We start from the raw sequence: 24,391 nt of genomic DNA on the forward strand, positions 1-24,391 counted from the left end.
ATTATTGTAAACATTAAATAAGTTAATATATTTACGTGTATCTGACATAGAACAATTGGTATATAAGTGTTTACTATAATTATTTGCTTTTCTGTTACAGAATTAAGTTTGGTTTTGCAACCAAATTCTGTTTTCTTCTGTAAAACAGGGAGAACAAAGTACCTTCTGCATAGGATTATTATAAACATTAAATAAGTTAACATATTTACATGTATCTGACATAGAACAATTGCTAGATAAGTGTTTACTATAATTATTTGCTTTTCTGTTACAGAATTGAGTTTGGTTTTGCCCATCTGAAATATCTGTAAAGATATAAAATATCTGTAAAGACTCTGAGGATGGAACAGAAACTTCGTAGTTTTCTTCAAACTTGCATAGCTCAAGGGGTAACTATTTCCTTCTGCATGGACTGTCACCCTCCCTCCTGTCAGACTCTGCCCCTGTGCTTGCCTTCAAGCCTTCATACCTTCAAAACATCTTGCTCTGGTCACCTTTTATAGGTGACCTTTCCCCATCTTAATTTCCCTATTCTGTGTTTTGTGGCACACTGATTCTGGGTATGGAGTATGTGCTCAGCCAGCAAATCTGTTAATCATTATCTTAATTGGCTTGGTATTTCCCAGTGTTCCTTTTTCCAAGGCCTAATTTATTCTTTCTGTTTTTGAATGAAGCACATAGAATTGTATTACCTGAATTTCACCATCCTGTAAATCCAGTCATTGCCATATTCTTTTCTAGCCCTGATCAGTAAATCTATTCGTTACTTATCATGCTAACAACAGCAACAACAACAACAGAGAGAGAAGCAAAAGTCTTGCTTAAAGGATTTTAATTGCTATGCTGTCCACATATGCTCATGATGAGAAACACACCTCTCTTCTTCTACCAATTGCTTGGCCTCCCTACTTCCATTTTCTTAGTTTAAAAGCCCAATGTAAACCTGACAGTTTCTTCTAGATGTTGGAACAAACTGTTTTCGTGATTTTGAGTTTCTTATCAGTGTGTAAATTGGCTCTAAAACATCAGTTTAAGCTCTGTCCCTTTCCTGTTCCAGATTTTGAGGTCTAGCAGGACAGGTACACAGAGGTTCGGCTTCTGGATCAGATCCTCCTGGTATCGGGAGTTGGATATAACCGTCTCTACAACTCATCTCTCCCTGGAGCCCATTGGAGATGTCAAGGCCACTGCACACTGTTTTTCTTTACTTTGGGTAGTGCAAATAAACTGTCACCAGGTAAGAAGTGGTCTCTGTTTAGAGTGGCAAAGACTCACTTTGAGCACTAAAAAAAAAATGGAGAAGAATGTTAAACAAAACAATATTATTTTTACATAAAATACGGAACTTTTTTTTTTTTTTTTTTCTGTAATACATTCCTGGATTCAGCAATCGAAAGCAGAAAAGTGAAAAATGCACATTTTCCTTATAGACCTATGTTCACTGCATAGCTGACAGTAAGTTAAAAATACTTGGCTGGTGAGAAAGGTGAGAAATGGATGATTCAGCCCCTCCAAATAAAGAACCTGCAGCTGAAACTAAAGGCTGATCGGATGTAGCGTTGCAGAGTTGGTTTTAAGTTCTCTTCTACTAGGCAAAATTCAAGGTAGTGAGCAGCATGGGGTATGGTATCTAGACATAAAAGCCTTTGTAAAAGTGACAAAAATGTCAAAATGATAATTTTGAAAAAATGAGGTTCAACTCTTACTCTTAATTAGAAACACCAGAGAGAACACATAACACAGGAGTTCTTGTTACAAATCCCGCCTCTGTTTACCTAACACTTTCCTCTTGTGGGTTGCCTTGTCTCATTTCGAAGGCATTGCAGGAACTGTTTATGACCCTGGCCTGCTCACTCCCCCACAGCTGGCTTATTTTTGACTGCCAGTCAGTCAAGGTGCTAATTGTGCCTATGAATACCTCACAGCTATTCTTAACACATTGTTCCAAACAGTTCTCTCTGGCATTTAACGATGAGTTTTGACTTTTTTTTTCCCCAGCGCTAACATTCAAGACTCCACTGGGTTGAGAGCTCCTACTTTTTTTTTTTTCCTTAACTTATATTTTAGGTTAAGGGGTACATATGCAGGTTTGTTATGTAGGTAAACTGCTGTCGCAGGGGTTTATTGTATGGTGCTGATGCTAAGGTAGTAAGCCTCGTACTTAATAGTTATTTTTTCTGCTTCTCTCCCTCATCCCATCCTCCTCCCTCAAACAGGCCCCAGTGCCTGTTCTTCCCTTCTTTGTGTGTGTGTTCTCATCATTTATCATCTACTTGTAAGTGAAAACATGCAGTATTTGGTTTTCTGTTCCTGTGTTAGTTTGCTAAGGATAATGGCCTCCAGCTCCATGCATGTTCCTGCAAAGGACATGATCTCGTGCTTTCTTATGGCTGGGTAGTATTCCATGGTGTATATGTACCACATTTTATTTATCCGGTCTGTCTTTGGTGGGCATTTAGGTTGATTTCATTTCCTCTAATTTTCCCAGAAACCCCCGAACAACCCCATTAAAAAGTGGGCAAAGAACATGAACAGACACTTTTCAAAGGAAGACAAACATGTGGCCCAGAAGCATATGAAAAAAAGCTCAATATTGCTGATCATTAGGGAAATGCAAATCGAAACCACAATAAAATACCATATCACAGCAATCAGAAATGGCTATTACTAAAAAGTCAAAAAATAATAGATGCTGGTGAGGTTGCAGAGAAAGGGGAATGCTTATACACTGTTGGTAGGAGTGTAAATTAGTTCAACGATTGCGAAAAGCAGTGCTGTGATTCCTCAAAGAGCTGAAAACAGAACTACCATTGGACCCAGCAATCTCATTATTAGGTATATACCCAAAGGAGTATGAATCATTCTACCATAAAGACACATGCATGTGAATGTTCATTGCAGCCGTATTCATGAGAGCTCCTACTTTTGACGTCAACTTCTGTTTCCTTTTAATGTCCACCTCTTCTATTGTTTGTTTCTTTGCCGCAACCACCTTCCCTTTTATTTTTTAAAATAAAATTTTCTTTTAGTAGTTTTAGAAAAATGCAGAAAACATGAAAAGATAGCAAGGAGTTCCCATAAATTCATCACCCAGTTTTTCCTATTTTTAGCATCTTAAATTAGTATGGTGTATTTGTCACTATAAATGAAACAATTTTAACTATAGTTCATACTTTACTCAGATTCCCTTAGTTTTTACTTAATATTCTTTTTCTCTTCCAGACTTCCATTCAGGATGACACATTACATTTGGTATGTCTTCTTAGAATCCTCTGGGCTGTGACAGTATCTCAGAATTTCCTTGCTTTTGAACATACTGAGTTTTGGTAAGGTATTTTGTAGAATATTCCTCAAGTGGAATGTATCTGATGTTTTTCTCATGAGTAGACTGGGGTTATGGATTTGGAGAGGAAGGCCACCACATCATATCAAGGATGCATCCTACCAATGTGATTTCTCACTGTTGATGTTTGATGGAGGTAACCTGTTGGTAACTCGACTGAGGTAGTGTTTGCCAGATTTCTCCACTGTGAAGTTACTTTTTCCCTCCCTTTCACACTGTACTCTTTGAGAATGAGTTTCTATACACATGCTGTACTTAAAGAGTGGGGAATTATGCGTCGCCTCCTGGAGGGTAAAGTGTCCACTGTATATAAATTATTTGAAATTCTTCTGCACCGGGGGTTCTTTTCTCTTCTTTTCTCTTTTCTTTTCTTTTCTTTTCTTTTCTTTTTTCTTTTCTTTTCTTTTCCTTTCCTTTCCTTTTCTTTCGTTTGCTTTCCTTTCTCTTTCTTTCATTCTTTCGTTCTTTTCTTTCTCTCTTTCTCTGTTTCCTTCCTTCCCTCCCTCCCTTCCTTCCTTCTTAAAAATCAGTATGTGTGTTATGCTTTGGATTATATATAATCAAATACCACATTATTTTTAAAGTTAAATTGGAGACCACCTTTATTTTCAAGGAGTCACTTGTCACTTCCCACATCCCATTCCTTAATTGTCTTGATTATTATAAGCTGAATAGTATGGTTTAGAGAGTTTAAACCATATCAACACAATTCTAGACAGCTATTTTCAAAGGCTTCTTCCAGATCCTCCCTTTCTATCCTCCTTCATAATCCCAAGACATTAAAAAAAAATAACCTGTGCTTAGAACCCTGCTGATAGAAATGCTTCTGGTTTTAGGTAACTACCCAAACTTACTGGAACATTGCCCTACCTTCTACTCCGCTTTGCTGATGTAGTTTTCATCATATCTTCTTTGTGTTGTTTTGAGCACTGGCACTCAATAAATATGAAATGATGATCAATACAAGGCACTAAGTGATCTCAGTTGAGAAAATTCTAAACAGAAACACAAAAACATCAAGGTATAATACAATTTTCTTTTCCGTCATCACCGGTTAGCCCAGTTTGCACTTTCTAGATACAGAAGATGGAACATCATGTTGTCCAAAATATAATGAAAATTTCTTCCCAGAAGGCTTTTTAAGGGCAAATGGAAGTACATTTTAAGCCCACAAATCTGTTGCTCATTGTAGATTTTTCTTTATTATATTTTTCAAGTTCATCCCAAACCATAAATGTCTAAGTGACTTCATGTGCTTGAGGCTCTGAATTTTTACGTTCCCACCACATTCAATTAGTTGGCTCCTTTTGCCTGAGGAAGAAATGGCTTGTTATTTTTTGACTACAATGCTCCATCTGTTATAATGGCCTTCCTGTATTCGTTTCTATCAAGTTACCAGCCACATGTGCAGCTCCAATTATTAGAAATGGAGTTTAGAAAATCTATAATCACTCCCTAGACAAATATCTTTTTAACTGCTGTTCCACTGGTTGACTTGAGTCTACTACTCTTTGGGGGTGATTTTCGTTTTCTTTAGTTGCAGCCCCTGGAATGCTTTCTACAAGCATGGAATTAGGCAATGGTAAGCACTTCTTGAAGATGACTCTTCTGTTTCATTCTGGCTATCTGGAGGTGGATCGTCTTGTTATTTCTGATCCATGATATTTGCAAAGCTAGAACACTCCCTTATGACTTCAAGGGTCTTCCTGGTTTATTGCTTCTCTGGCCTAGCCCTTCCGATGTTCAGGTATGGTATATGACACATCTGCCTGCTCTGTGGTCTTGCAATGATCATTTATTGTGCTTTTTATGGCTCATACCCCCCCAAATTTGAAACTGATGGGCTTATAATAGGTATTTTTTGGGTGGGTCCATATATATGGATGCTGTGGAACTGAAGTGTGGTATAGAGTACAAGCATGTACAGCTGTTTGGGTGGTGGCAGAGGTAGCACTAGGAAGATGGGAATGGTGGTTGCAAAGGGGCCACAGGTATGGTGTAAGATCTTGACATATGGGAGGCTGTCAGTACCTAACATAAGGGAAAAGCATTATTTTAGAGGTACATGTGCCTGCCCTCTAAATCACAGAAGCATTGAAGAAAGACTGGATTTACCTGAAGTCCTGAGTTCTAGTCTTGTTTTTGTCTCCAACTGGTTGTGTAGCCTACAATAAGTCACTTGAACTCTGTAGACCTCTGTTGTCTCATTTGCACCTAAGCAGGTTGGACTAAGACACTCTAGTTCCTGTAATATTGAATAGCTTTTGAAAATTTTTCACAAAGCTGCCTTATTTGCCAAGCTAGCATAAGGTCGAACTTATATAAAGAATGAAGACAGGTTTTAACCATCTCTCTTTTACTGGAAACAAGAGCAAGCTGGAAATTAAAATGAATTTCAATGCATTTCTGCCATGCAGATTTATTGAGCGCATGATAATAAGAATGCAGTAGTGAATAAGACACAAATGTGCTAACTTTGTAGACACAAAACATGTCAGTTCCCCCTGCTTCTCTCCAAACTCCTACCAGATCTTGAAGGAAACAGTCTGGGACCAGATCTCTGGTTGGCTTTTTCCAAAAGCTCTATTATCTCAGGGTTGTGGCAGAGGCCCTTCAAGGGTCAAAGTAAATTCAAAAGACTTCCTAAAAGTGACTGTTTTTATCTCTACATTGTCAGGTTTTTGGACAATAAATCATTATCCAATCTATTTATTACCCAGGCTCCAAGCTGCTGGCATATGTGGCACCTTTCTACAGATAACGAAATGTGTCCTATCCAGAAAAATTGCATCAATGTGTGCCCTCTGTGCACAATTAGGGAAAGGTCCTAATTGGGGCACCAATTAGGGAAAGGCCCTCCTTCTTACAGGCTGACTCAGCCTCTCACCAGAGCACCTGGGGCCAGGAACACACACAGGAGCTCTCAAACCCTGTCCAAGCCCTCAGTCCATGTCCACACATGACCACCTGGCATCCCTAAGAGCCTCCCTCAGAACAATGCTGCTCTTTGGACGTTTACCAGGAAAGTGGGCTCTCTGAGAGTCACTCCCCTAACAGAACCAGGCTGTTAAGACAGAGTCTCTTTTGCTTCATATTTAAAATATGGCACCGTGTGCAAGCTGCCTCAGGGTTTGGATGACAGACATCCTATTTTTGTCAGATTGTCCTGGTTTTTAATACTTTTTTCCCTTCGGTGTCCTGAGAAATCCTTCTGAGTGGCGATGTGTCCCCTTTAATAAATGAAACCACCCATACAAGATCACAGCACTTGAAATACGACTATGAGGAACGTGTAGAAGTGGAGTTGTGATGGCACTGCCAAAGCTCACTGAGCTGGATTCTCCCTCACGCACAGTCTTGTTTAATTGGCCTAATGAGTTTGGCTGATGTGACCAAGTGATCAATCAGGTTAGTGTTATGAGAGATTGGAAAATAGGATTAGAGAAGAGAAAAGACTTTTGGCAAATTGACTGCAAGACAGGGAGACAAGAAGTCTTGATTTAACAGTTGAACACAGTTTGTTTTTTTCTCCTATCCCTTGAATGCTGATAAGACATAACAAAACCTACTTGGATGTGCTTCCTTGCACATGTTTCATTGGTATTCATTTTGCAGACCCCCCTCTGTTTTGATTCAAAAATGCTTTTCTTTTTCTCAAACGCAATAAGCTAGAAGTTCTGCCTCTTATGAAACATTCAAGAGCCAGTGAGCGCCTGCTATCTAGAAAAGTGAAATGCCCTCATTGAATTCTTGCTACCCTTATGTACTGTCAACAGATTCTGTGAATAAAGCAAAACAAAACATGAATTTTAACACTGATGTGTAACATTAGCTTCATTTCAACATTAGCCGCTTTGATCCTATGTATGTCAAGTGGGTGACTGACCAGAGAGGATTTTTGCGAGTGGATTTTCTTTCTCCCTCTTTTCAAATGGCTATTAAGGGAGGAAGTCCTGGGGTCATCTCAGTCCAGTAACTGAAACTGCTTGAGACAGACATTCTTCCAGCTCTGGGAAGGTTAGAAATCAGGTGAACTTCTCACGCTTGGCTGGTTTTCCAGTTGACTTGCTGTGTGGGAGGTAAATACGGGTATCCTGCAGCATGTGGCATTCTGCAGTTCATTTACAAAGACCTAAGAGCTTGATTTTGTTTTCTAAAACGCAACTTTGAACTTCAGTCAAACTTGTAAAATTGGTATAAATTTGCTCCTCAGCTCTGGGAGTAGGAAATGTTTATTTCTGTTCAAATAAATCTGACTCTATTCCCTCCTCTTCCCTGCAATGCTGGTAGGAAATTTAACCTAGTCTATTTTTGCCCCTGACTTTCCTTTCATTGTTCAAGGGAACAGAGGGTCTTATACCTTTCAGAAAATCTGACGAAGGGCCTCTGGTCTTGCTGCTGCAGAGGATCACTGAGAAGAGGGTGTATCTGGTGCCACACCCTGCACTTGGCCCTGGGGATTTTTTATCCTTCCTGGACTACAGATTTCAAGATTTAGACCCAGGCCTCCATCACCTCGTTAGTAGCCCTGCATAGGAGGAGGCCTTAAGGTCCACTGGCATAAAAAGGTCGTATCTTTTAGAAACTTCTGAGCTTTCCTCTTGAATAATACAACTATCTCCTTTGGGAGCCTAAGCTTCTGAAAACTCTCTCCCTTAGAGTGAGTCAAGCCTCAGACATCTAGATCACAGAGCCTTGCTTTCTCCTTGAGATGGAGCTAGGGAAAGTATCTCTCATTCTCTCACTATAAACGTACAGGCATACTTCAATTCTCAATCCGTGTTCCCAGCCACATTTGATGTTGTCTTAATTTTTTTTCTTACTCTTGAACTGTTGAATAAGCTACCAGCATTTTAAATAAGCTCAGGATTATGTTGCCAGGAAGTAGTCGTTGATATCTGTGACAATTCTGTTGTTGTTATTTGTTTTTTCTTTCTTTCTTTTTTTTTTTTTTAATGGGGAAAAACATGACGTTGTCTTTCTCATTGCCTTTCTCTTCATGTTTTAAGTACAGAGTTCTTCTGAAGGGCAGACTTTGGTTCTCGTGGAATGTAAATAGCTCAAATGGCTCCACTTCCAAGAAACCTTCTTTAATGTTAAGGTTGAATGAAGTAAGCGCTTTCTCCTGTTCTCTAGCATATTCCCAGCAAAACTTCGAGCATACTGTAAAAATGAATTTATTGCACATACTTCCATATCCAGGGAGAGCTCTGATTCCTCCTCTCATACACCCCAAGAGGAAGGGTCAAGGAAGTATTGAACCCAGGAACTTTTTTTTAGGGTGGTGGTGGTGAAAATCTCAATATGAAGAAGGAAGGTAAAAGAATTGCTTCAGTTTTTGTGGCCTCTGGTCTATATTTGGGCTTGTTGTTTTAGGTTCTTTCCTGATTCATTCATTTGTTTCAACAAATTTTTCTTGAAGGCTTACTTTGTGTCAAATATTGTCTAGGCCCTGGGAATAGCACAGACATAATTCAGACAATGCTGTGTGTCCCTATCTTATATTTCAGTAGACTGTCTGCCTTAGGCCTAGATGGTACAATGAGATTACCCTGGGCTTGCCTACTTCTTGGGAGGGATTCCCTTTTCCTAAGAAGGCCAACTGGGAAGCAGAATGGGTCTTTAAAAAAGGTGTCATCCATGTTAATGCTTCCATAGCCTACCTAGTTAAAGAGCTTATAGCTTGAAAGCTGTCTGTTCCAGCCTACCTTTTCTTTGTGCAGCAAATATGAAGCAACTACCATGTGCATGGCAGTCAGTATTGAACTTGATTGGCATGAAGTCATCAAGACCATGTGTCACGAAGACTGTGTGCATCTCCAGCCTCATCTCTGATAACATCTCCCCTGGGCGCCCAAAGTTCTCTGGATTTCCAGGAGGAGGCTAATTGATAAGTCCTCTGCTGGAGCCCCACCATCGCCCTCTTTCTAAATCATTTTTAAAGCAAAACTAGGCAGGGCACAGTGGCTCACACCTGTAATCCCAGCACTTCATGAGACTGAGGCAGGTGGATCTCTTGAGCCCAAGAGTTCTAGAGCAGCCTGGACAACATAGTGAGACCTCGTGTCTACAAAAAAATAAAAGAAAATTAGCTGGGCATGGTGGTTTGTGCCTGTGGTCCCAGCTACTCAGGAGGCTGAGGTGGGAGGATTGCTTGAGCCCAGGAGTTCAAGGCTGCAGTGAGCCATGATTGCACCCTGGTACACAAAACTACCCAACTCTACATTGTTGCAATGGTTTTCTCGATTTCTTGTGTCCCTATGTAAATTCTGGTGGGCAGAGACCATGTTGTCTTTACTCTGGTATCCTGGCAAAAGTACCTTGCATTCTAGCAAAGCTCCTTGTTCTTACACTTGTGGAAAAAATGAATCTGGAGATACATTCAGGATGAAACAGAATGATGCTGAAACTATTCTCTTCTGCAGTTCAAATGGCTATCCTTTTGTTCTTAATTATGTATCACTTTTGATCTTAGGAAAGTATATGGATATATTGTGAATAGATGAATAAATGCTGACACGTTTCTTTTACTCAAGGTGCCCTACTAGATCTGTGAATTACCAGGCAGTAAATTGTCCTGCACTTAGTGCTCAGGGTATATGGTAAGGGAGATGAGACACATACCAACGACCATAATAAAGGATCAGAAATCCTGAGAGCCAATAAAATGCCTCAAAAATTCCAAGGAGGGGAAATGTCATCAAGATTATTCATATGTTTATTTTTGAGAGGTTTTTGTTTGTTTGTTTGTTTTTCATCACAATAGAGGCTACTGATTTACTTATGGGAATGGGGAAAGGTGAGATTCCAGGATTTGGAGTTGTTTGCCAAGAGGCATGTGTGTCCTAATCTTCATGAATACTAAAATGTTGGTCAGATGCAGAGGATATACCATGGGGTGAGAGTCAAAGGGCAAATCCAGCCTTATTTTTCTCTCTCCTGCACATCTCACTGGATCTCGTCTCACCTGTCATGCTCAGCTGGGAAGTTGTTAGAACTCAGAAGACTGCAAAGGGAGCATAAGGTCTTAACTTGTTTTCTGTTATCTCGTCCCCCACCTTATTCTCAACCTGAAAAGAACCTATTTTTTATTTTGCAAGCTTCAGGATGCCTGCATTTTGTGTTGTTTTTGTGTGCATTTTCATTCTGATTTCAGTTGCTTAATTATAGCATTTGATCTGTGTTTTGTATAACGTCCTCCATCAGTCTTAAGCTTGTCTTGATAATAGTGTTTCTCTGATTTGTACAAATTTTCATTTATACCACATGTTAGATAATTGCCTTGAGTTTCATCCTCTAGAAATTGTCTCTGGCTAAAGTTATACCAGGTTAGAAAAATCTGGCTATATGACATTTAATAAAATATAAACACCATGGTGGTCATTGTCTACTTGTGAGATCCCAGGGTTCAGAGGTTCTGAGAGGGCTGCAGCTACCTTAGCAGTAGGATAAAGGCTATTTTGAAAACAGTGCCATCATATGCCAGCCTAGTAATCAATGCCAAGTTTGGGACCACTAACAGAGCATGGCTGGCCTCTTACCACTGCCTTTTAACTTAGCCAAAGGATGGCAGGTGGGTTCTCTAAGTGTTGATAATTTTTTAACTAAAAAGCCATAGGAAAAGAGAAAATGTACTGCCTCACCAGAGGCCATGATAACTGTTCAGAAACAGCTCATCTGCCTATGGCGTTCACTTAAGATAGAGCTGCAGGAAGGGCTGTGACCCATGTTCATTGGAAGTTATGACTCGGCACATTTTTCCTGCACAGTCTTGTACATCAACTTCTGCTCATTTTTTTCAGGGTCAGTGTTCAAAATGACATTTGGAAGATATGCCTGACTTCTGCCTGGCTTTCAACAAATCTGGAATCTTTTGCTCGCAGGCCCATAACAAATGCTGGCAACATTTTTTGCAAACATGGGCCAAATTTTAGTTTCATTATAAAATATAAAGTCAGAGCTGGCTTTGAGTTTTGCTCTAACATTTCACACAAAACTAACTTGCAGTTCTTCCACATGGATTCAGTGTCTAGGGCAGACGGCCTGCTACTCTAAAATGCATATGGTGTGAGGATAGTGTAGGGGAGGGGATAGAGTTTGTTCCTATGTGGAAACAGGAAGGTTTTGGGATTTACTGCAAGAAAGAGTTGGATTTTAAAAATTACTCCAGCAACGGCAGCTTTATCTAAATAGTTTCAGTATTACCAAGGGAAAATGGCAGTGAACCAACATTTTATGGATTGATTAGTGCTAGGTATTGTGCGTGACATATATAATCTTATTCAATTATTACAATACTCCATGAGGAGAGTATCCATTTTTCCTTTTAACTAGGGAAATAACTCATTTACCTCTGGACTCTAAAAATCACCTCTTTGTCTCTGTAATACATCAGATGTATGTGCATGTATATTTATCAACCAAAGGATAGTTTTTTGGCAAGGAGTCGAAAATACCCTCCAGTTAGAGGCAGACCCAGCTTGATTACGTTTCCAGTTCTTGAGCAGGGCTGCAGCACACAGTTGTGCAGGTTGCTTACTGCATGAGATCTCCTGACCAGGGGACAAGCCAGGGCTGTAACACAACCCCCACTCTACTCACTAAGCTGCACCCTTTGGTTCCAGACTACGTCCACAGGAAGAAGGGGCACCTTTTTCTTATTTCTTCCAATATGGTAGCAGTGACTCTGCTGATGCAAACAACAAATTAGCCCACCTAGGAAAGAAACTTTGAAGCTAGGTAGTTTCCCTTTCATCCTGGCATCCTGGGGTATTCCTCTTTTCATTTTTCCCCTTCTCTACCATGCACCCTGCGGCTGTCCGTTGGAACTCCCTTTATCCTGACTGCTGATTGCACTCTGGACTGGACTGGGAAGGGGGCTGAACTGGAAAGTATACATCTGCCTTCCCCTCTGCCTCTCTCTACTATCCACTAGGCTTGGAGAGTGGGCACTGATGCGGTACCCCTTGCTCCCTTCTAGGCATTGCTCTATATAAACTGCTTAGATGCATATTCAGGTTTGTCTTTTCTTATACCCTTTCTCCAAAACTGCATGAGTAGTTAGGAAAGTATACATATTTTAAATCCCCAGAATTTCAACCTTTAGAAAATAGCATAAAGGAAAATTTGACTGAAGTGTTATTCTTCAATTCTTAAGCAAGTATGTTTAGCTGCATAGATAAATGAGTTAAGAAAAAAACACAAAGAGGGAAAGATTGCTGTAAATTAATAACAAATGCTTATTGAGCATCTTGCTTTATTCTGTTTTATTTATTTATTTAATTTTTTTTTTTTTTTTTTTTTTTTTTTGGAGACAGAGCCTTGCTCTGTTGCTCAGGCTGGAGTGCAGTGTGATCTTGGCTCACTGCAATCTCCGCCTACTGGGTTCAAGTGATTCTCCTTCCTCAGCCTCCCAAGTAGGTGGGATTACAGGTGGCCACCACCACAACCAGCTAATTTTTATATTTTTAGTAGAGACAGGGTTTCACCATGATGGCCAGATTGGTCTCGAACTTCTTACCTCAAGTGATCCGCCCACCTTGGCCTCCCAAAGTGCTGGGATTACAGGCCTGAGCCACGACACCTGGCCTAGCATCTGCTTGCTTCTTAAAATGCATTACATGCAGGAACAGATATAAAAATTAAGACACAAGAGTGGATTTAGTTTAAAAAGATGTGAAAACCAGCAGTGTAACATAACTCGCATATAATCTAAGTGTTGGAAATAGGGACCCCAAAACTTGAATTTGTTCCCCAACTCTGACTCTTAATGTCCCCTACCATCTTAGCAAGTTGGCTGACCACTGGCCTTCATTTTCCTTGTCTGTAAGTGAGTGTCCACTCTCTGTAATACCTTCCTCCAAGGATATTGTGTGCCTGGAATGAGATAATGGATGCGAAATACTTTAAAATGTGTGAGGCTTTTTATGCATTTAAGGTTTAATTGTCCTTACAAAGAAAGATGAAAATATCATTGAGAGTATCTTTAAAACACATACATTTTCCTTTTTAAATAACACATACCTTGAAAAATGTGGAGAGAATAAAGTATACATTAAAAAGAGAAAAGAACAAAAAACTACTTATAAGACCCTAGAGATAATTGTGGTTAATATTTTGATATATAACTTTGCAGTCTTTTATAAATTTATATTAGTTTATCACAACTCAGATACTACTGTTTATATATTTTTAAAGCCAGTTTATCACTCAACTTCAAATCAATTTAATGATTTACGGTATATGTACAACTGTCTCCTGGGCTCTCAGTAAATATCAGCTTTATATATAGTCCAGAGATTTTTGCCTGATAGCATGTCATAATCTGATTTTCATTAGATTTATACACAAAATCAAGACATCTCTATAGAGTCATTAATATATAAGCTCAAAATAAGTAATTTTCTTCTTATCAACTCCATGCTTTCAAATTGTATCCTGTGTCAGGAGTTGAGTAACTCAAATAATCTCCAGTAAGATATGCAAATAAGAATATCCTAAGTGGAATGTTAATATAGGCAAATGTTAAAAACTCTGGCTGCTTTCCAGTACTGTTGTCTGTTATTAAGTGGTTGATTTGCTCATGACAGAATGTAAGTAAAAAGTTAAATACACAGGAGGAGTTCTAAAGTTTCCAAATAGTGTAGGGGTTGCAGAATAAAATGATTACTTGGAAATTTAACTCTTTTGCACATTGGGACTTTTCTTTGTATCACTGCTTTTCTTATTTCTTATTTTCTTATTCTTTTCACACTGGGAGTTTCAAATCATATATGCTTAAAAAAAATGAAAAATACCCTCAATTTCCCACGGACACTGGTAAATACACGTTGCCTCCTTTGGGCCTTTTAATATGTATCATTTGCCTCACCTTGCTTGGTTAGTCACACTAGTATGCTCATGATTATATAAATTGTCTTAGGTGACATGATACTTTCTTTCTTAATCATGATTAAATGTAAAATGGCAGAAACATTCCTTTTGGGCAAATAACTTTTCTCGTTTTAAATGAATTCTATTTAGAAACAAAACAGATGAAATGGAGGCAATATCAATTACAAGGATGATAAGGCTTTATCTGATCACATCTTCAAGGTTTTATGCCTTTTCCTTCGTGTCCTGTCCTTCCCTCCTCCACTCCCCGCTCTCGTTTCTCTGTATGTGAGGTTTTAACAAGGGGAAAAACAAAAACTTTGCAAGGATATTTGAGGGTGAGAAAATGTTATGATAAACCTGCATTTCTTTTTTTTTTTTTTTTTTTATACTGTAAGTTCTAGGATACATGTGCATAATGTGCAGGTACTTGTGCCATGTTGGTGTGCTGCACCCATCAACTCGTCAGCACCCATCAATTCATCATTTATATCATGTATAACTCCCCAGTGCAATCCCTCCCCCCCCCCCCCCCTCCCCATGATAGGCCCCAGTGTGTGATGTTCCCCTTCCCGAGTACAAGTGATCTCATTGTTCAGTTCCCACCTATGAGTGAGAACATGCAGTGTTTGGTTTTCTCTTCTTGTGATAGTTTGCTAAGAATGATGGTTTCCAGCTGCATCCATGTCCCTACAAAGGACGCAAACTCATCCTTTTTTATGGCTGCATAGTATTCCATGGTGTATATGTGCCACATTTTCTTAATCCAGTCTGTCACAGATGGACATTTGGGTTGATTCCAAGTCTTTGCTATTGTGAATAGTGCCGCCATAAACATACTGTGCATGTGTCTTTGTAGTAAATATTTATACTCCTTTGGGTATATACCCAGTAGTGGGATGGCTGGGTCATATGGTACATCTAGTTCTAGATCCTTGAGGAATTGCCATACTGTTTTCCATAATAGTTGAACTAGTTTACAATCCCACCAACAGTGTAAAAGTTTCCTATTCTCTCCACATCCTCTCCAACACCTGTTGTTTCCTGATTTTTTAATGATTGCCGTTCTAACTGGTGTGAGATGGTATCTCATTGTGGTTTTGATTTGCATTTCTCTGATGGCCAGTGATGATGAGCATTTTTTTATGTGTCTGTTGGCTGTATGAATGTCTTCTTTTGAGAAATGTCTGTTCATATCCTTTGCCCACTTTTTGATGGGGTTGTTTGTTTTTTTCTTGTATATTTGTTTGAGTTCTTTATAGATTCTGGATATTAGCCCTTTGTCAGATGAGTAGATTGCAAAAATTTTCTCCCATTCTGTAGGTTGCCTGTTCACTCTGATGGTAGTTTCTTTTGCTGTGCAGAAGCTCTCTTTAGTTAATTAGATCCCATTTGTCATTTTGGCTTTTGCTGCCATTGCTTTTGGTGTTTTAGACATGAAATCCTTGCCCATGCCTATGTCCTGAATGGTACTACCTAGGTTTTCTTCTAGGGTTTTTATGGTATTAGGTCTAACATTTAAGTCTCTAATCCATCTTGAATTGATCTTCGTATAAGGAGTAAGGAAAGGATCTAGTTTCAGCTTTCTACTTATGGCTAGCCAATTTTCCCAGCACCATTTATTAAATAGGGAATCCTTTCCCCATTTCTTGTTTCTCTCAGGTTTGTCAAAGATCAGATGGCTGTAGATGTGTGGTATTATTTCTGAGGACTCTGTTCTGTTCCATTGGTCTATATCTCTGTTTTGGTACCAGTATCATGCTGTTTTGATTACGGTAGCCTTGTAGTATAGTTTGAAGTCAGGTAGCGTGACGCCTCCAGCTTTGCCTTTTGACTTAGGATTGTCTTGGCAATGCGGGCTCTTTTTTTGGTTCCATATGAACTTTAAAGCAGTTTTTTCCAATTCTGTGAAGAAACTCATTGGTAGCTTGATGGGGATGGCATTGAATCTATAAATAACCTTTGGCAGTATGGCCATTTTCATGATATTGATTCTTCCTATCCATGAGCATGGTATGTTCTTCCATTTGTTTGTGTCCTCTTTTATTTCACTGAGCAGTGGTTTGTAGTTCTCCTTGAAGAGGTCCTTTACATCCCTTGTAAGTTGGATTCCTAGGTATTTTATTCTCTTTGAAGCAATTGTGAATGGAAGTTGATTCCTGATTTGGCTCTCTGCTTGTCTGTTACTGGTGTATAAGAATGCTTGTGATTTTTGCACATTATTTTGTATCCTGAGACTTTGCTGAAGTTGCTTATCAGCTTAAGGAGATTTTGGGCCGAGACGATGGGGTTTTCTAAATATACAATCATGTCATCTGCAAACAGGGACAATTTGACTTCTTCTTTTCCTAACTGAATACCCTTGATTTCTTTCTCTTGCCTGATTGCCCTAGCCAGAACTTCCAACACTATGTTGAATAGGAGTGTGAGAGAGGGCATCCCTGTCTTGTGCCAGTTTTCAAAGGGAATTTTTCCAGTTTTTGCCCATTCAGTATGATATTAGCTGTGGGTTTGTCATAAATAGCTCTTATTATTTTGAGGTACATTCCATCAATACCGAATTTATTGAGAGTTTTTAGCATGAAGGGCTGTTGAATTTTGTCAAAAGCCTTTTCTGTATCTATTGAGATAATCATGTGGTTCTTGTCTTTGGTTCTGTTTATATGCTGGATTACGTTTATTGATTTGCGAATGTTGAACCAGCCTTGCATCCCAGGGATGAAGCCCACTGATCATGGTGGATAAGCTTTTTGATGTGCTGCTGAATCCGGTTTGCCAATATTTTATTGAGGATTTTTGCATCAATGTTCATCAGGGATATTGGTCTAAAATTCTCTTTTTTTGTTGTGTCTCTGCCAGGCTTTGGTATCGGGATGATGTTGGCCTCATAAAATGAGTTAGGGAGGATTCCCTCTTTTTCATTGATTGGAATAGTTTCAGAAGGAATGGTACCAGCTCCTCCTTGTACCTCTGGTAGAATTCAGCTGTGAATCCATCTGGTCCTGGACTTTTTTTGGTGGTAGGCTATTAATTGTTGCCTCAATTTCAGAGCCTGCTATTGGTCTATTCAGGGTTTCAACTTCTTCCTGGTTTAGTCTTGGGAGAGTGTAAGTGTCCAGGAAATTATCCATTTCTTCTAGATTTTCTAGTTGATTTGTGTAGAGGTGTTTATAGAATTCTCTGATGGTAGTTTGTATTTCTGTGGGGTCGGTGGTGATATCCCCTTTATCATTTTGTATTGCATCTATTTGATTCCCTCTCTTTTCTTCTTTATTAGTCTTGCTAGTGGTCTGTCAATTTTGTTGATCTTTTCAAAAAACCAACTCCTGGATTCATTGATTTTTTGGAGGGTTTTTTGTGTCTCAATCTCCTTCGGTTCTGCTCTGATCTTAGTTATTTCTTGCCTTCTGCTAGCTTTTGAATGTGTCTGCTCTTGCCTCTCTAGTTCTTTTAATTGTGATGTTAGAGTGTCAATTTTAGATCTTTCCAGCTTTCTCTTGTGGGCATTTAGTACTATAAATTTCCCTCTACACACTGCTTTAAATGTGTCCCAGAGATTCTGGTATGTTATATCTTTGTTCTCATTGGTTTCAAAGAACATCTTTATTTCTGCTTTCATTTCGTTATGTACCCAGTAGTCATTCAGGAGCAGGTTGTTCAGTTTCCATGTAGTTGAGCGGTTTTGATTGAGTTTCTTAGTCATGAGTTCTAGTTTGATTGCACTGTGGTCTGAGAGACAGTTTGTTATAATTTCTGTTCTTTGACATTTGCTGAGGAGTGCTTTGCTTCCAATTATGTGGTCAATTTTGGAATAAGTGGGATGTGGTGCTGAGAAGAATGTATATTCTGTTGATTTGGGTTGGAGAGTTCTATAGATGTCTATTAGGTCCACTTGTTGCAGAGATGAGTTCAATTCCTGGATATCCTTGTTAACTTTCTGTCTCGCTGATCTGTCTAATGTTGACAGTGGAGTGTTGAAGTCTCCCATTATTATTGTATGGGAGTCTAAGTCTCTTTGTAAGTCTCTAAGGACTTGCTTTATGAATCTGGGTGCTCCTGTATTGGGTGCATATATATTTAGGATAGTTAGCTCTTCCTGTTGAATTGATCCCTTTACCATTATGTAATGGCCTTCTTTGTCTCTTTTGATCTTTGATGGTTTAAAGTCTGTTTGATCAGAGACTAGGATTGCAATCCCTGCTTTTTTTTGTTCTCCATTTGCTTGGTAGATCTTCCTCCATCCCTTTATTTTGAGCCTATGTATGTCTCTCATGCATGTGATGGGTCTCCTGAATACAGCAGACTGATGGGTCTTGACTCTTTATCCAGTTTGCCAGTCTGTGTCTTTTAATTGGAGCATTTAGTCCATTAACATTAAGGTTAATATTGTTATGTGTGAACTTGATCCTGCCATTATGATATTAACTGGTTATTTTGCTTGTTAGTTGATGCAGTTTCTTCTAGCATCGATGGTCTTTACATTTTGGCATGTTTTTGCAATGGCTGGTACCGGTTGTTCCTTTCCATGTTTAGGGCTTCCTTCAGGGTGTCTCGTAAGGCAGGCCTGGTGGTGACAAAATCTCTAAGCATTTGCTTATCTGTAAAGGATTTTATTTCTCCTTCACTGCTGAAACTTAGTTTGGCTGGATATGAAATTCTGGGTTTAAAATTCTTTTCTTTAAGAACGTTGAATATTGGCCCCCACTCTCTTCTGGCTTGTAGAGTTTCTGCCGAGAGATCTGCTGTTAGTCTGATGGGCTTCCCTTTGTGGGTAACCCGACCTTTCTCTCTGGCTGCCCTTAAGATTTTTTCCTTCATTTCAACTTTGGTGAATCTGGCAATTATGTGTCTTGGAGTTGCTCTTCTGGAGGAGTATCTTTGTGGCGTTCTCTGTATTTCCTGAATTTGAATGTTGGCCTGCCCTACTAGGTTGGGAAAGTTCTCCTGGATGATATCCTGAAGAGTGTTTTCCAACTTGGTTCCATTTTCCCCCTCACTTTCAGGCACCCCAATCAGACGTAGATTTGGTCTTTTTACATAATCCCATACTCTTGCAGGCTTTGTTCATTTCTTTTTCTTCTTTTTTCTTTTGGTTTCTCTTCTTGCTTCATTTCATTCATTTGATCCTCAATCGCTGATACTCTTTCTTCCTGTTGATCGCGTCGGTTACTGAAGCTTGTGCATTTGTCACGTATTTCTCGTGTCATGGTTTTCATCTCTGTCATTTCCTTTATGACCTTCTCTGCATTATTAGTCTAGCTGTCAATTCTTCTACTCTTTTTTCAAGATTTTTAGTTTTTCTTTGCGCTGGGTATGTAATTCCTCCTTTAGCTCTGAGAAGTTTGATGGACTGAAGCCTTCTTCTCTCATCTCGTCAAAGTCATTCTCTGACCAGCTTTGATCCGTTGCTGGCGATGGGCTGCGCTCCTTTGCAGGGGGAGATGCGCTCTTATTTTTGAATTTCCAGCTTTTCTGCCCTGCTTCTTCCCCATCTTTGTGGTTTTATCTGTCTCTGGTCTTTGATGATGGTGATGTACCGATGGGGTTTTGGTATAGGTGTCCTTCCTGTTTGATAGTTTTCCTTCTGACAGTCAGGACCCTCAGCTATACGTCTGTTGGAGATTGCTTGAGGTCCACTCCAGACCCTGTTTGCCTGGGTATCAGCAGCAGAGGTTGCAGAAGATAGAATATTGCTGAACAGCGAGTGTACCTGTCTGATTCTTCCTTTGGAAGCTTCCTCTCAGGGGTGTACTCCACCGTGTGAGGTGTGGGGTGTCAGACTGCCCTAGTGGGGGATGTCTCCCAGTTAGGCTACTCAGGGGTCAGGGACCCACTTGAGCAGGCAGTCTGTCCGTTCTCAGATCTCAACCTCCATGTTGGGAGATCCACTGCTCTCTTCAAAGCTATCAGACAGAGTCGTTCGCGTCTGCACAGGCCTCTGCTGCTTCCCCTGTTGTTTTTTAGGTGTGCCCCGTCCCCAGAGGTGGAGTCTACAGAGACAGGCAGGTTTCCTTGAGCTGCTGTGAGCTCCACCCAGTTCCAGCTTCCCAGCGGCTTTGTTTAGCTACTTAAGCCTCAGCAATGGCGGGCGCCCCTCCCCCAGCCTCGCTCCTGCGTTGCGGTTGGATTGCCGCAGACTGCTGTGTTAGCAATGAGGGAGCCTCCGTGGGCGTGGGACCCTCCCGGCCAGGTGTGGGATATATTCTTCTGGTGTGCCCGTTTGCTTAAAGCGCAGTATTGGGGTGGGAGTTACCCCATTTTACAGGTGTTGTGTGTCTCAGTTCCCCTGGCTAGGAAAAGGGATTCCCTTCCCCCTTGCACTTCCCAGGTGAGACGATGCCTCGCCCTGCTTCAGCTCTCGCTGGTCAGGCTGCAGCAGCTGACCAGCACCGATTGTCCAGCACTCCCTAGTGAGATGACCCCAGTACCTCAGTTGAAAATGCAGAAATCACCGGTCTTCTGTGTTGCTCGTGCTGGGAATTGGAGACTGGAGCTGTTCCTTTTCGGCCATCTTGCTCCGCCCCCCAAACCTGTATTTCTTTATTAATGGTGAGTTGCATAACAAATGCCATGGGGTTGGGGTTGGTAGGTTTTACTGTGTCTGTTAAATATTAACGGTACTTGTACTTTCTGAGGTATTGTTGAATTGCCTGGATACCGCTCAGCCAATCACAAAGAAACAGGTTTCCATGGAAGCATGCTCACGATTCATTTCATTCACAATGAAATTCACACAGCAAGACAGATCTGTAAAAATAACCTATGAAAAATCGAAGCAAAATATTTCTGGGTGTTTGTTCTATGCCATTTAGTGTGTATGTCTGTTTTCCATTTAAAAAATAATCTAAAAATATCTGGGCATTCAGGAGAGCTTCCAAAAAAGCTGGAGCTCTTACCTCTGCCTTGCTGTTGGTTGCTGTTCTTTTGGCTGTGTGTACCACCTGTGTGCTTGAAGTGCCCAGCCCCCTTCCTTGTTTGCACTCTTGACCACAACATTTTATACCTAATTTTAAAATGAAAACCAGAATCCTCTGAATGTGTGGTGAGCATAGACTACTTTAAAATGCATTTATATACTACCAATAAATCAGAAGAAAAATAATCAATGATTTTTGATTTTTCTCTATGAATGGATTTAATAGCTCTCTGAATTTGATACTATTATTACCTTTACTTTACAGTTGAAAACAGAAGCTCAGAGAGGTCAAGTAACTTCTACAAGTTTGCACAGTTAATAGGTGGCAGAACCATGTTTCCAGATTAGATTTGTCTAATGGTGGATGCTGCAATCCCAAATTACTATGCTATGTTTTTATTTTCATGAAGTAGAGCATCAATATTATCTGTTACTGGAGTCAAAACATATCTATCTCTGGATCTATCTATCTATCCATGTATTTAATTTCCAGCCAGAAATACATGTATGCACACACACACAATATACATATGCACACACACTACATATATATACATATACACACATATATTGTTAATGGATCTATATGTACATATGTGTGAGCACACACACACTCACTAAACCATACTTACTCCTTTTGTCATTGCTCTCATAATAAGTCTTGTATTTACAGTTCTAACATGCCATTTATTTTATTTCAGTGACTGCTTACTTGGTTCTTCATGACTAAATTCTGAGTCCAGGTGATCATGGATGGGTTTGTATTGATCTGGATATTTCTTGAGGCTAGAACTGCTTAGCACAATTGCCACTTTATATAAACTCAGTTGATTTAGAATTTACAAGCATTTGAGTGACAATCAAAAAATTTTTAGACTCTAAGCAAAAGTAAAAGCAAAATCATATTGAGGCTAGGATGCCATTTGAATAGACAAAAACCTTTTCGCCACTGTATCTCCTGAACCAGTAAGTGAAGACGTGTCCCTGGCATACTTAGATAAATGACTGCAATAGATATATAGAAGCTTTTTAGAAGGATCATTCTTCAACTTTCAATATGTTAATTTGAGAACATGCATATCTAATTATTAGTTATTAAAATAGGTCCTCTAAAATTAAAAATACTCCAAGTACTTGAAAGTAACAAAACTGAATTAAAAAATAATAGAGTAGACACTTGACAGTTTCTCCCTCTGTTCTCAGTTCTTGAACATGGTTAACTAACACACTCACACTTCATCTATTGGTTGACATTCAGGATACATTTTATTTATCAAACCTTTCTGAAAACCATTATTAATGGATAATTATCTAGGATGCATTACTCGTCTTCCTGTCTTATTAAACAGTCTATCAGATATGACCTAATCTTTTCATTCTGACTCACCACCATCGCTTTATTATTTGTAAACTGTAGGGTCACAGAATGGTATCCTCAGGTGTTTGAGCTTATAAAAGGCTGTGGCTCTTTGCTTGATTTCTCTTTTGACTTTTCATCTACCATTTCCTATCATTTGACTGGCTTCCCTGGGTCTGCTTCCTGCATACAGTCCATTGTACGTTTAATTTCATGTCCTCTGTTGGCTAAAGGCATTCTGTTGGCTTCATGAATCCTTGAACATGTCAATTAGTTCTGGCCTTTATGGCTCCAGGGTGACCTTATTTATCGTCCGCTCTAAAGTGTATAAACCTGATCTAAGTACATTCCTCTTCAGTGCTAGAGTCTTTTCTTTTTTGTTATTGTTGCTGTTCAGTTCAAGAGGGAAAATGTATTTGGTTGAGTTTGTAGAGAGCTGTCTGCTGAATATGTGAGACGATTATAATTCATAGCAAAGACTATAACCTACTCTGTTATTTTGAAGGAAAAACACTTTAAAAGGCAGCTTCCTTTCGGAATATTTCTAGGAATAGTGACTTTACATATGTATGAATGTGTGTATATATGTATATGTATATATATGCATATATATTTATATGAATTCACTTATACTCTATTATTTCTGAAAAAAATATAAGGCAGCAGTAGTGACACTAGGAAAAGAAAAAGGGGTAAAATTCATAAGCCTACACAATGGGTGCCAACACTTCCCTTTTATGAACTTTGCAGGGCTTTTTGAACACAAACACCCTAAAACTCTTCATCTGGTTTTAGCAGGATGTCCCTCCTTAGGCCATGAGTAACTACTGAGGCAGGTGTGGTTTGGTTACAGTTACAATCTCCGAGGAAAAGTTTAATTTTGCTCTTTAGATATCTGGTGATGTTTTTTCAAAGGCATATATAAGGGACACCACAGACCACTGATGTGTGCTTTCAACTATTAATTTATAAGAAGTGTTTTGAGATAACCAGAAATAGAGGAGTCAGAGTGGTCTAAAGGGAAATGACTCAGGCATCCTTTTGAAAAGATACCAGCTAATGAAACCGTTATCTTTCTGACTGGCCCCAGGCTGAGGTTTTGCCATGAGAGGTCTTTCAGTGTTAATTTAACCAGGACAGTTGCTGTTTTAAAAGGGTTTGCTAGCCAGGCTGCCGGATCTGACAGAAAGAGTAGCTGCCTCCCCTGATGTGATTTAAAGGGCAGTGAAAGTTCAGCCAGCCCCTGATCTCCTCCCCAGTGGCCTTACTTCACTTGGAAATGTTCATGATTAGAGATACTCCATTGGGCAAAGGCCTTGTCTCCAGAAGACACTAATAAACAAGACTATATTTTATCTGAATTTATCATTAATGCCCTTTCTGAATTCATGAGCAGATGAGTGAGTTAGGCTTCCAGCTGGATCAAAGCCTGATTGAGACACGAGATGGGTACACTTATGATGAGAATGTCTGAAGCGAGATCAAGAGGTATTGTCCCTGGATGACTTGGGTGGTAAGGGGTGACTAAAATTTAAAGCCACAGGACCTGAGGAGGGGCATTTGCTGACTATAAGTAATGAAAAAAGGGGAGATAAGAAGGTGAGGTTTATTTTACAGTTTTGCTCAAGGCTAGTTTTGCTTCTTGGAGTAACAGATAAGCTTATGAAGAACAAACACAGATATTTTACTCTTATTGACCTTTTCCAATCAGATTATATAATAATTTATAAACAATAAATTTCTTGGCTTCCTGACTCAACACGCCACCTAAATAGCTGAATTCTTTTGACTTCTTCTTGGTGACTCATCTTTGCTCTTGACTCTGTGACTAGACTGGTTTCCAACTAAAAGTATTTAAAGAAACTCAGCATCGAGAATGTCTTCTTTGTCTTGCTCCAATCTT

The 24,391-nt window shown here is 39.5% G+C and overlaps 1 long non-coding RNA gene across 1 annotated transcript; it reads right to left on the reverse strand.

The window, feature by feature from the left end:
- Positions 1 to 937: 937 nt before the first annotated feature.
- On the reverse strand, positions 938 to 20,684 carry LOC117083754. The gene is made up of 3 exons (XR_004437202.1): positions 20,644 to 20,684; positions 13,124 to 13,219; positions 938 to 1,283 (listed from the first exon to the last, which is right to left on the reverse strand). It is a non-coding gene; the product is annotated as an uncharacterized LOC117083754 (long non-coding RNA).
- Between the last annotated feature and the right edge of the window lie 3,707 nt (positions 20,685 to 24,391).

Source organism: Trachypithecus francoisi, unplaced genomic scaffold (assembly GCF_009764315.1).
Source record: "Trachypithecus francoisi isolate TF-2019V2 unplaced genomic scaffold, Tfra_2.0 Lachesis_group0, whole genome shotgun sequence".
Lineage (NCBI taxonomy): Eukaryota > Metazoa > Chordata > Mammalia > Primates > Cercopithecidae > Trachypithecus > Trachypithecus francoisi.